This window comes from Dasypus novemcinctus, chromosome 19, assembly GCF_030445035.2.
Source record: "Dasypus novemcinctus isolate mDasNov1 chromosome 19, mDasNov1.1.hap2, whole genome shotgun sequence".
Lineage (NCBI taxonomy): Eukaryota > Metazoa > Chordata > Mammalia > Cingulata > Dasypodidae > Dasypus > Dasypus novemcinctus.
Genome location: NC_080691.1, coordinates 34,295,102 through 34,307,421, shown reverse-complemented (window position 1 = coordinate 34,307,421; position 12,320 = coordinate 34,295,102). Strand labels below are relative to the sequence as shown.

Below are 12,320 nucleotides of genomic sequence, written 5' to 3'. Positions count from 1 at the left end.
AACCCTGCTCTCTACTGCGGGCTCTGACTACAGTCCTGTATTCCCAGAGGGGTCCCATGATCTTAATGTCTTTTCCTTCTCATCCTGTTCCATTTCTTCTCTGTAGACAGCCCTTTTCACCATACCACAACGCCCATATGCCCAAATTCCACCCTTCCTTTTGGAGCGGGTTAAATGCCATCTCCTCCGGGAAGCCCATGCTGATTGCCCAGCCCAAAGTGACTTCTAACCCATCCCAGAAAAATTTACCTGATCATAATGTCTCGTATCAGGGATAAGCCCAAGGTTCTCCCCCTTGTAAGGTCGACAGCCCCGTCCCCATGCCACCCAGGTCACAGACTCCTCCCCTCTGAAGCGCCCCTCCCCAACGCCCGGCAGAGTGGAGACAGGACAGGATAATGCTGGGTTCCTCAGTTGCTGGAGGCAGCCCACGTGGGGCAGGCAGTGGTTTTAGGTTACAGAATGCTTTGATGTCCAGGCGCAGCACTAAACTGCCTTGAATGACATTGTGTAAAAGCTGCTCCCTTTCTAAATCTCATGGAGACCTTCTGATAAAGTCACTGAGATCGTCTCTGCTGGGCACTGCTATGACTTCATCCCCACCACCTGCTTCTCTCCCATTTTAACAAAGAGAAAACAGCCTCAGATCATTAGCCACATCGGATTTTTAAAATATTTTATTTTCATTGTATTTAATTTTGCTCTTATTTTCAATTTAAAGCAATGGATGCTGGTTTCCTATTTACAATAGAGGTTTTTTTTTTTAAGGTTCCTTTCGAAATACATTTATTTACCTTCTGAAAAAGTGTCAAGTTTAAAAACAGAATAATGGTACAGAGGTCGTATTGATACGGTAAAAGCCCACGGGGCTTGGTACTGGAGTCAGACGGGGGAGACGTAGACTCTCAGGTTAAGGGGAATGGCAGGGAGACTTCTAGGGAGGCTTTTGCTCTGCCAATAAAACAGGCAGGTGCAGTTAGTGGTGCTGCCTCCCTTTCTTCCTGCCTGGAACAAGTATGTGATGCCCAGAGCTACAGCAACCAGACTGGGACCGTGAGACCACAGCCCCCGCTTTAAGGATTGTGGCATGGAGAAGAAATTGATGAAATAGTTGAGACGTTGCACTTACTTTGAATGGTGCTCCTCTGGATGTCAGCCATTGTTAGTTAGGGTTTTTTTGGTTTTTGCTTTTTATTAAATGCCGGCAAAAGCATTCCTGACCCAGACTGGGTTGGCATATACTGGCCAAGTGGACAAATGTCTTCTGAGTGAAAACAGTGACCAGGGTGCCTTGGACAGGCCACTTGACCACTCAAAGCTCAGTCTCTTCAAGGGGAAATCAAGTCCAACTACTTCTACCTCAAAGGATTCTGAGGCATAAAGGACACATCTAAAACACCTACCAGGGGAAACGGACTTTGGCCCAGTGGTTAGGGCGTCCGTCTACCACATGGGAGGCCTGCGGTTCAAGCCCCGGGCCTCCTTGACCCGTGTGGAGCTGGCCCATGCGCAGTGCTGATGCGCACAAGGAGTGCCGCGCCATGCAGGGGTGTCCCCCGCGTAGGGGAGCCCCACGCGCAAGGAGTGCACCCATAAGGAGAGCCGCCCAGCGCGAAGGAGGGAGCAGCCTGCCGAGGAATGGCACCACCCACACTTCCCGTGCCGCTGACGACAACAGAAGCGGACAAAGAAACAAGACGCAGCAAAAAGACACAGAAAACAGACAACCGGGGGAGGGGAGGGGAATTAAATAAATAAAAATAAATCTTTAAAAAAATAAATAAATAAAAAATAAAACACCTACCAGCAGACTGGCACACCATGGGGGTTCTGCAAACGTGCACTAGATAAATAAGTGAAAAAACAAACTGAATATGAAGAGTCACGAAGACTTGTGGGTTGGTGGGATTTTGAGGGGGAAAGGGGTGCCTAAATTCTTTACGATCCAAGGAAATGGCTCTCTAAGAAATTTGGAAGAAACAGTGAGCCAGGTGATCTACCCTTCCCTACCCTCTCTCAAATCACACCCCAGTTTCATGGCTGGGGAGACGGAAAGAAAGAACCAACTAAGTGACTGCACCGAAGGCCAACCAGGGGTGCAATACCAGGCTTGATCATGTGCTCCAGCCTTGGATAAAAAAGGCGGGAAATGCCAAAGAATGCAAACACCAAGCAGCATCCTCAACCAGGGGTCAAGAAAAGCCTGCAAGACGGTGGAGGCTGAACCTGCGTCCCGGGGATGGAGAGTCGCAGGTCCATCGGTGGCTGCCGCCCAGCCCCTCCACAACGCCCACCCACCCCCCGCAGCCGTGCATTCCAGTTTCCTTCCTCGGCGCAGTCGACCTGCAGCGAGGGCTGGCGGGTCCTTCCTGATTTTTCCCAGACAGATACCTGCACCTCCCACGCCCTTCAGGCCACGGGCTGGCTCCCGCCTCCTCCTGCAAACTCTCAGCACCCTCAGAAACCTGTCGGGGCCTGGCACTGCCAGCCTCGGGGCACAGCAGGCTCCACTGCTGGCACGGACCCGGGCCACATGTAGCCGAAGAGACACACCTGCCCCAAGACACTCCAATGACCCACTGCAAATGGATCCAGTTGCCGGGCCCTGGGAAGGGCTGGTGGTAGTCACGGCCATCGACAAGGCACGGACATCGGCACTGAGTGTTAGTTTCGTGCCAGGGAGCGCGTGAAACGTAGTCACTCCTTCCATCCTCCCAACCATCCTCAGAGATGGGCTGGCACACGTGGGCCCATTTGACGGAGGAAGACAAGGCTTGGGGAAGTTTGCAAACTGCCCAAAGTAGTGGAGGCAGGATTTGAACTCAGGCCTCACCCCAGAGTCCATCCTGTTATTCCTTGCAGCCTCCGCAACTGGCAGGTTATTGAGCGCTAACCGTGTGCTAGGCACTGTGCCAAAGACTCCACATGCATAATTTCTATGGATCCTCGCAACCACTTCCTGGGGTTGATACTATTATCATGGCCCATTTTACAGATGGGTAAACTGAGGTTTCAAAAGTCAAAGAGATTTGCCAAGGTCAACGGGTGAGTTAGCAGATCGGGATTCCCCCCAGGCCGGCTGACTCCAGTATGAATGCCCTCACCCCCCACCACCGGGCAAAGGGCCCGCCTGGCTCAGGGTAGGTTTTCAGCCACATTTTGGGGTGTGGCTCCTTGTGCTTGAAGCACAGTCTGGCGGGGGAGGCAGACATGGCCACAGATGGTGACCGCCGCAGTCAGAGACACAGTGAGGCCCAGTGTGGCCCCCCTGGGGGGGGAGCTTATGGTAGACAGGACAACGGCCCCCGAAGATGTCAGGTTCTAGTCCTCGAACACTATGAGTCCATCACCCTACACGCCGAAAGGGCTTTGCAGATGTGAGGAAGCTAAGGACCCAGGGGTGGAGGTTTTCCTGGTGGCCTCAGTGCAACCACAGGGGTCCTTAAAAGAGAGGCAGGAGGGTCACTCTCAGAGAGAGACGATGTGATGACGGAAGCAGAGGTCAGGGTGAGGCAGGACCGGGAGCCAAGGAATGCGGGCAGCCTCTAGAAGCGGGAAAAGGCAGGGAAAGGGACTCTGCCCTAAGGCCTCCAGCAGGCATGCAACCCTCTACCCCACATAGGCTTCTGACCGCCAGAGCTGTGAGACAATAAGTTTGTATTGTTTAAGTCAACAAACTGTGGTAATCTGTTACAGTAGCAATAGGAAATGAAAACTAATGCAGAGCTTAACTTGACTGGGGAGAGAAGCAGGGAGGGCTTCCTGAAGGAGGAGGCATGACGTTGGTTAAGGTTACCAAAGGCCTTCATCTCTCATTCCCACTTATTTTACCTTTTACATCATTGAATCTTGCCAGGCGGTTCCTGGTATTGCATTTACCAGGTGGCTACTTAAACGTAAAGGGCAATTAATTAAAATAAAATTAAACACAATCCAGAATTCAGGGCTTTTCAAGGGCTCAGTAGGCTCACAAGGCTAATCAGTGGCTATCGTATCGGACAGTGCATGTAGAGGACACTTCCATCACTGCAGAATTGGAGTTCAATCCTGATATACGGATGGGGAAACTGAGGCTCAGATGGAGGAAGCCACATGGCCCAGGAGGGTAAAGCTGGCACTGGGAACGGATCTTGTGACTTTATTCTCAGCCTTCTCAATGTGGGGAAGACGAGGGCATCTGGGTAATGTGCCCCCAGCCGGCCCAGCCCTTATCTAACCTAACTGCAGATTACTCAGCCACTGTAACGAGTCATCAGCTGCAGCATCGCAAGCAACAGTTTATTTTGACGTCCTTCCCTCTGCCTTAAACGCAGGGTGCACCAAGAGGCGGGAAGAGGGGAGGCCCCGGCTTAATGAAAGGTTCTGCTTAATTGAGTCTCCAGGGGACAAAGCGGCTTGCTCCAGGGACAGGGCTGTGTAGGCTCAGGAGCACCACACATCTCCAGTTTGCCCCTGCGACCCCCAAATCCATCATCTTTATTACCTGGCATGCGTGCAGGGCGCTAAGGAAATCGCTACCTCCAGGGCCAGAATTAACCCCTAAACCACTCGCAGTACAGTTCAATTGCTAAGGTAACCTTTGTGACCCAAGAAGAATTCTCTTAGGAGTCCCTGATGGATACATAATGAGTTATAATGAGTACAATCAAATCACTTACGCTTTTAGCCAGTGGCAGTTACAAAGAGGTTCAGGAGAAAATATATCATGAAAAATAGGTTTTCAATGAGTACCTTCGGGGAGGAGAAAATGGGAGTGCGGAAAAGACTTAGCAGGGAGACTTGTCGCTGTCTGTATTTTGGTAACGTTTGATCTTGAATGATGAGCACATATTATCTAGTAAACAAATAAATAAAAGCTGCATTTAAAAATGTTAAGATCCCACTTTTTTGTTTAATAGAGCCGCGCATGGACGGGTGTGTAAATATGAATATATACATACTTATAGAAAGTACTGGAAGGAAAAAAAAAAACGAAAACTTTTTTAAAATTTAAGAAAAAATACAAAGAAAAAATAAAAACAAAAGAAAAACGTAAACAACAAAACAAGAAAGTACTGAAAGAATATACATGAAATTTGACAAAGGTTATCTTTAAGGGAGAGGGCAAGACTACAGGTGATTTTAATCTTCTTTTTGCTTATTTGTAATTTCTAAATTTTATACAATAATAGTAACAAGAGCAGTTAGTATTTATTAAACGTGTAGCCAGTTTCTGTGTGAAATACTTCACAGACAAAAGCTTGTTTCACTTCTCCCAGCATCTAGTTTCCCCCATTTTTGCGGATGAGGAAACTGAGGCACACAGACACTAAGACAGGGACCCACCCTCATGACTCCTTGGCTGGGCTGCCTTCCTATGAAAAGAACGTGACTGTAACAAGGGGAAAGTCTTAATGCCAAGGACGTTAAGGCATGGAATTAAACCGGCTGGCTTTCTGAGTGCTTGAATGTCACAGAGGTCAAGAGTTTCTCAAGGAGGATGTAGGGCCCTGCCCTCCCCCTCAGCACAGCTTCGTAGGCAGAAGCCTGCTGAGGACCCCGGGGTGCAGTGGCTGGGGGCTCCGAGCACACTTGGCCAGCAGGCAGCGCAGGCCAAGAGTGCGAGCGACCCAATGCCCCAAGAGCAGCTACAAGAAACCAAGGATGATCTAAATAAAAGGAAGGATGGTCCGTGTTCGTGGGTTGGAAGACTGAGTATCATTAACATGTCAATTCTACCCAAGCTGATCTTCAGATTGAAGGCAATCCCGATAAAAATTCCAACAGCCTTCCTCGTGGAATTGGAAAAGCCAATGATCAAATTTACCTAGAAGGATAGGGGACCCCAAATAGGCAAAGATGTATTTAAAAAGAAGAACGAAGTTGGAGGACTCTCACTTCCTGACTTTAAAGCATATTATCTATCCACAGTGGTAAAAACAGCATGGTGCTGGCGTAAAGTTGGATTGACCAATGGAATCAAACAGAGTCTGGAAATAGCCCTCACCGCTACGGTCAAGTGATTTCTGACGAGCCTGTCAAACCCACTCAGCAGGTCAGAACAGCCTGTTTCACAACTGGTGCTTGGAAAACTGGATATCCATCTATAAAAGAAAGAAAGAGGACCCTTGTCTCACTTATACAAAATTAACTCAAAATGGATCAAGGGTCTAAATATAAAAACTAGAACCATAAAGCTCCTGGAAGAAAATGCAGGGAAATATCTTCAAGATCTTGTGGCAGGTGGTGGTTTCTTGGACCTTGCGCCCAAAGCACAAGCAATGAAAGGAAAAACAGATAAATGGGACTGCCTCAAAACTGAACACTTTGGTATCCCAAACAATTTTGTTAAGAAGATGAAAAGACAGTCAACTCACTGGGGAAACAATCTTCAGAAACCACATATCTGATAAGGGTTTGTTTTCCATGTTATATAAAGAGATTATACAACTTAGCAACAAAACGACAAGCAAATCCAATTTAAAAATGGGCAAAAGTCTTGGACATTTTTCCTGAGATGAAATACAGATGGCCAAAAAGCACATGAAAAGATGCTCAGTATCAGTAGCTAATAGGGAAATGCGGATCAAAACTACAATTAGAGATCATTTCACACCTTGCAGAATGGCCATTATTTTTTTAAAAACCACTAGACTACAAGTGCTGGAGAGGATGTGGAGAAATAGCAACAGTCCTTCACTATCAGAGGGAGTACAAAACAGTGCAGCCTCTGTGGAAGATGATTTGGCAGTTGCTCAGGAAGCTAAATATTGAACTGCCATATGCTCCCGCAATCCCGCCACCAGGAATACAGCAAGGATGCGAACAGATATTTGCACGATGGTGTTGATGGCGGCATTATTCACAATTGCTAAAAGATGGCAACAGCCTGAATGCCTGTCGACCGATGAATGGATAAACAAGATGTGGTATATACATACGATGGAATACTATTCAGCTGTAAGAAGAAACCAACTGGGGAAGCACATGACAACACAGAGGAAACTTGAGGACGTTATGCTGAGTGGAATAAGCCAGCCACAAAGGACGGATAGCGTTTGGTCTCACTGATGTGAACTAAATACGCTGAGTAGCCTCCTGACGTTGGACTATGGATGCAGATGGGGGATGGAATGTGGACTGAGAAGGGAGAGGATGCTGGATGGATGTGGAACGTTTAATAAGGTTAATTGTAAGTATGTGGAAATGGACGGACTTGACAGTAGCACATTATGAAGAGTATAGCAAACACTTGACTTAAGGATGTGATTATGGCTGAAACCTAGGGCGATTAATGTTCATTGGAGAACAGCTGGAGGATAATACAGGGAATGCTTAACAGTGAATCTGGCAGTCATGAGGACTGTGGTTAATAGTATGAATACAGGAATGTTCTACCACAAGGTGTTAAGAATACGGTAATGCAGAGAATACGGCTGGTGTGACTGGAGGACTATAGTTAGCAGTGGTGTGGTGGGGTTTTTGTGGTAAAAGCAGAATAGGTGCTGCGTTAATGCGAGGGGTCAAAAAAAGGAAAAAGGAATACGGGGTTTGGTTTTGTCAGATGTGGATATGATTCAGCAGTCTTCCATCGTCTTCATTTTCTTCACCAACAGGGAGACCTTGATTCCATCATTTAATATGTGTTCATCTGTGTGTCTTTTTTGAACTCGAGGAACAACTGAGTTTGTTTGGGGATTATTGAGATGGAAGCGCCTGGGCAGAACTTTCTTCCCCGTCCCCGCTCCTCTGGGGGATAACTCAGGGGCGGGCTCTGCCCCCAGGAGTGGCCCCAAGGCTCTTGGCTGGGAGGGGCCTTCCCTTCCCTCTCTCCTTCCGTGCCCCCAGCCTAGCTCCCGCTGGAACCCTGGCCTCAGGGCCTGCTTTGGGGGGAGCCCGGCCTAAAACAGGGGACTTGTCTTTGCAGAACTGTCTCCATGGGAGGCTGCCCCTCCTCTCGGCCCCCGCCCCACGGCTGTCAGGATCGACCCCTCCCCACCCCCGGTCATGGGGACAACCAAATTTCCAAACACTCCTAGGTGTTTGGAAAAAGCTCCCAAGAGGATTTCCTCCTGGATCATTAAACCATAACACCTGCATGACAAATGCGGAGTCCAAAAACGAAGCAAGCTGTCTTGGATTTTCGGGCAGGACATTGGGAAAGAGGAGATCCAGATGTATCTGTGCCGGAGAGAACGCTTTCCTAACCCAGAAGAGGGACACATGCCAGGCAGAATTGCAACTAGAACCTGGAGTTCCTGACGAATGATGAAAAAATACATATTTACATATACACACATACATTGAAATTACATATTATATATTATACATTGTATTACATATTGTATATTTTTGAAATATATATTAATATGACATATACAAGTATATACCTATTTATATGATGTAAAAATTACTTTAGCATCATTTGTAGAGTTCTACTCATTTGTTAGAGTTCTACAAATGCAGGTTCTCCCAGCTGTAGGAATCCTGTGGTAGCTGCAGGAACAGCCTCACCGCAGGCATTGCCTGAAATCCATCAGCTGCTCAGCCCTGTCTGACTTGGGAGAAAGGCTGGAAAGACTTGGCAACACGGCCCGGTCTGGGGACTCATGACTTAGCCCTTTTTAAAACAGAAAGTGCTCTATGAGATTCTAAGAGATCACGCCCCGCCCCCCAGGCCTACTCTCTCTGCCTCGTACACCTCTCCATACACCCCCCACTCCTTTCTACCCATTCCACCCCCAGTCCAGACTCTACCGCCGACTCCTGCCTGGAGGACCCCATCAGCCTCCTCTCTGCTTCCCGCAATCCCTCTCCAAACGGGAGCAGGCATGATCTTCCCAAAAGGCCAACCTGGACATTTCCTCCCCTGTGTAAAAACCTGCCAGTGAGGTTTTAAATTTTCAAGGTGAAAGCATACAGCAAATTGATCTCAAGTAAAAGGAAGAACTTGTGTTGAGTAGAGACCATTAAGAGACAGAAAAAGGCGATCTACAAACTAGGATTTGAAAATGTGCATGTATGTATGTGTCTACCTGCTTCACTAAGAACTCTATGCAAAATATAGAAAGAACTCATCCAAATCAGCAAGGAAAAGACAGACAACCCAGCTTTGTTTTTTAAATGGACAAAAGATTTGAACAGACATGTCCCACAGGCATAAAAAAAACCTCAGCTGATCAATAAACACATGAAAAGATTCTTAACTGTAGTGGTCATCATGGAAACAGAAATTCAAAGCAAAACAAGATGCGACCAGAGCCAACATTACAGAGATGGATGTCAGCCCGTGTTCACTAGGGCAGGGGGCGAATGGACCTGGAGGTTTTAAATTGGTGCCACTTTGGAAAACTGTGTGGCAGCCCCTAGTAAAGCTAAGCATGCACCTGCCCTATGACCCAGTAAATCACCTCCCGGGCATGTGCCCAACAGACATGAGCGCTTCAGTCCCTGAAAGACGTGGACACAAATGGCCATAGCTGCTCCACTCAGGAGAGCCCCAAACTGGAAACCACCCAGAGATGTCCATCAACGGTAGACTGAATGAATAAATCATGGCAGATCCATATAATGGGATACAACAAACAACAATGGAAAAAAACACACCACTGTCACACGGGACTATCGTAGACATTAGGTGAGCAGCACAGGCTGGACCCAAACGTGTACGTGCTGTAGGACTGCATTTAAACGACGTCAGGACTAGGCAAAACTACTCCATCGGGTAGTATTATGTAACGATTGCCTTTGGGGTTAGAGACTAGTAAGAGGTACAAAGATGCTTCCTGAGGGGCTGGAACTGTCCCGTGCCTGGACATGGGTGGTGGTTTCTTGGGTTTTAGTGGCGATTCAATTATGTCCCCCATAAAGAAATTTGACGATGTTGTCGATGAAGGTGTGGACTCCTATGTGGATAAGATCGTCAAAGAGCCTGTTTAACTGTGGCCACCTGAGTCAGGGCGGGTCTCAATCAGGAGGGTTTATCGAGAAAACCTGGATGCAGTCGATAGACGGCCCCGAGACGAGCACGCCGCCAGCCCCGGGAGAGAGCACGGCCTTGCCAGCATCTTGACTCTGGATTTCTAACCTCGAAACCCGGAGACAATACATTCTTGCTGTTCTGAGCCAATCCATTGTGCGGCGGCACGTGCCACGGCAGCGCTGGCACGCTGAGACGGTGTGCGCCTGCGGGAAAGTGCAGTCGGCGGCACGTGTAAGGGTTGCGCGCTTTGCGGTATGCCAGTCACACCCGAGGAAACGGATCCCAAATTTCCAGGGGCCTCCAGGCACTCACGAAACAGAGCCCACACTCGTCGGCACAGTGCAGCACTGCCTGCCCCTGCCCGCCGCCAGGCCCGCCTCTCCCTCCAGCCCGCCCCCCACGCCCCTGCAGCCCTCCAGCCTCTCCTTCCCGCTCCCAAACAGGCGGCGTTCTCACCACCTACAGCCCCCCCCCCACCTTTCCTCCTAGCTTCTGCCGAACTCCTCCCGGAGACTTGTTGCTTTTTCATGATTATTGTCAAACCTGCAAAACCCCTGCCAGGCAAGATATGGAAAGAGTCAGAGTCTGGAAGGATTCCACACCCAGACTCGAAAGAGACCTACAGGAATTGCCTGCTACCTTTCTCTTTTTTCTCAGTGATGTCAGGGATGTATGCGAAGTCGATGCCTCTTCCTCCAGGAAGCCTTCCCAGACAATCCCAGGGAGGTTTTGGTTCCCATTGCTCCCTGCTTCTTTCTGAGCATGACCCCACTCTTCTGTGCCTGTTTACTTGTCTGCCCTCCTCCCCGAAGGCAGCAACCCTGTCATTTTCCCCTGTTTTACTCTCAGAGCCTAGCAAGGTGCCTGGCACATAGTAGGTACACCACAAATAGTTGCTGGAAGAAATGCATGTTCGAATGAGAAAATGAGTCATTTGATGGAGGAAAAGAATGGGAAGGGGCCAACTGTGATTCTATGCAGCCTCCTCGGTGTACAAAGGTGAAATTTAGGCCCAGAGAAGGTAAGCAACTTGCCTAACGTCACACAGCCAATTAAGGACAAATCTGACATTAGATCCTACAGGAGCTGTTGATCCCCACCCAGATCCCCTTTCCTGGTGCTGTATCCATTCCCAGCTGCTTGGAGAGCTGTCTGCTAACAGCTCACAGTTGCACCCTTTTCTAGGAGAGCTGTCCTCCAGCAGGCTAGCCCGAGACCTCCACCCCTCCCTGCAACACCTGCACCCCCCAAAACTGGGGGCATCCTCTAGCAGATGACGAACCTACTGGAGCACAGGAGGCTGCTTACCCTTGCCTCAGGGCAGGCCTCACGCCTTGACACCGTTCCTGATCACGCTCCTCTTGGGATCGGGTGGCAGCTGAACTCAGCGAGACCACATCTTGGCCAAGTCCCCTCCTCCACTTCCCTATCCTGCTTCCCTTACACCCAAAATCCTGGGGGCACCTCCCCAATAAGCCACATGCACAGAATGCCCGTCTCGAGCTCTGCTTCTAGGGAACCCGACCTAAGAGCTAACCTAAGGCTCCCGGCTATTCGCCTCCAAAATAAAAAGTCTAAAATGAATCTGTCTCGATGCTAGCGACGAGCTCAGGGCGCGCCAGGAGCTGAGCTGCCCGGGAAGGAGTGTGTGCAGGGCTGGGGGTGGGGTTCAGCGACCTCGAAGAACCTATGAGACAGGCAGACGGACCCCTTGTAAACCTTCCTGCTTTTCAGCGGCCAGTCACGAAGCTCCGCCACGTCCCTCTGAGCCCAGAGAGGCCCTGAACCGGGACATCGTGCCGAAAAGGCAGCTCTCGGAAGAGCCACCTGGGGAGACGGGGGCCAGTGCCCGATGAGTCACGGGTAGCCCCTCCCCTGAAGGCGACTTACCAATCCTTGTTACAGAAAACACCCCGAAATTCAGATAGACAGCACCTGCTGTCCCTTCTCCCAGATCCTCATTTTGCCCAGCATAATCACCAGTGACCTGGCCCAGCGTTCCGAGGACGCTGTGGTCAGAGGGTGCAGGCGCCCAGGAGTCCCATGTCTGCTTGCCCTGTCGGTGTCCCCCCATAGGGCCGTTCAGAGCGCAGGCTTCCAGCGTCAGCCAGCTGGACCTCAGCCCCCAAATCCACCTCTACCAGCTGTGTGGCCCTGGACAAGGCACTTCACCTCTCTGAGCCTCAGTTTTCTCATCCATAAAATGGAACCGAGGGCGTGCACTTGGTCGGCTTTTGCGAGGAGTCAATGAGATTGCATCTGTGAGGTGCTCAGCGCATGGTATCAGCACTACCTTCATCAGCATTATCGCTATTAGTCATCGCGTGAGACTGGGAAGAGGCGAGAGCTTGCAGAGTTA

At 49.5% G+C, this 12,320-nt stretch overlaps 1 protein-coding gene across 1 annotated transcript in view; it reads right to left on the bottom strand.

The window, feature by feature from the left end:
* The window catches only part of KIAA1671 (KIAA1671 ortholog), a 211,500-nt gene that overhangs the window by 161,913 nt on the left and 37,267 nt on the right, over positions 1 to 12,320 (bottom strand). The window lies entirely within an intron of this gene.